This window comes from Cyprinodon variegatus, unplaced genomic scaffold (assembly GCF_000732505.1).
Source record: "Cyprinodon variegatus isolate N-32 unplaced genomic scaffold, C_variegatus-1.0 Scaffold7381, whole genome shotgun sequence".
Taxonomy (NCBI): Eukaryota; Metazoa; Chordata; class Actinopteri; order Cyprinodontiformes; family Cyprinodontidae; genus Cyprinodon; species Cyprinodon variegatus.
The window spans coordinates 1-1,225 of NW_015157834.1; the positions used below are offsets into that span (position 1 = coordinate 1).

Sequence of the window (1,225 nt, forward strand, 5' to 3'; positions counted from 1 at the left end):
CTGAAAAGTGGCAACTAAACTGGTCCTAATAAGACATAATGGAGAAACTGGGAACATTGTGGGAGCGCTGAAAGGAGAACCAGTGGAAATCACCTTGAAAGATGATGAACAAACTTATAACGTAGCAGAGCCATGGCGAGTTTTCATTCTCCTTCTATCTATGATCAAGTAGGAGCTAAAAGATTTAATCCTCCTCAACCTTAAAGACAATTCATCACCAGATTTATTGAGCTATGAAGCCAAATATTAGTTGATTGAAAATTCAGAGAATTGTTGTTAATTTGTTTTTATAAATTAACAATATGATGTGCCTTCCTCCTCTTAAAATGAACTTTTATCTGCAGTGCAGAGTAAATCTACTTAGAGCTTCAGATTCATAGAGTTGATGTCAGTTTCAGATTGAGATGTTGGTTGTTTGCTGTGAGTCTGTCTCCAGGTTCTGATCTGGTTCTCCTCTAAATGCTCCTCAGCTGAAGCTGCTGCCTCCCAACATGAAAACCCAACCAGAACCTCCAAGCTGCCATCAGAGAGAGTCGTCCTGCTGGTTCTGGGCTCTCTGCTGGCTGCTGCTCTCATCATCATCTACAGACTCTGTGAGTTCATCCTGCAGATGTTTGAAGATAGACAGACAGACAGACAGACAGACAGACAGACTGATTCAAGTTTTACTAACAGATTTGTCATTTTTGTTCCTATCAGCTTTTGATAAGATCCAAACCAATCAAATGGTCCAAAAGTTGAACGATGAGAATGAAGCTTTGAGGAAAAACTTCTCAGGTGAGACTGTCAGGATTTAAAGCCGTCTATCAGGTTCAGACTGAAGGTCCCATTCATAACCTTCAAATTTTTCTCTTTTTTTTATTGAGAAGATTTTGGGCCAAATTTAACTTGATAAAAATTACTTCAAATATATGATGCTGATCTATTGTTTCTGTTCTAATCTATTTAAATGTCTTGGTTTGGTTCTACTCAGTTGTTCTGTAAAAACAAACAGAAGTCACCTAATACTAAAAAAAACTTTTTATCAACTTTTTCATAGAAATGGAACTTACATGTCTTCAAACATCTACATTTCCTTCACCCCCGAAAGACAAAAGTAAGTCCAGGATTCTATCTTCTGTCCTCTAATGATGTTAAAGAGACACTGATGGACTGACAGATGCAGGAAGTTAGATTGTAGCTGCAGGACAGAAGACGCCTCCTGCTGCCTCCAAATCTCTCAAAC

General features: G+C 38.4%; 1 long non-coding RNA gene across 1 annotated transcript; it reads left to right on the forward strand.

The window, feature by feature from the left end:
• Positions 1-460: 460 nt before the first annotated feature.
• Positions 461-1,090, forward strand: LOC107081569. Its single transcript, XR_001481093.1, has 3 exons — positions 461-593; positions 700-777; positions 1,040-1,090. It is a non-coding gene; the product is annotated as an uncharacterized LOC107081569 (long non-coding RNA).
• The last annotated feature ends 135 nt before the right edge of the window (positions 1,091-1,225 follow it).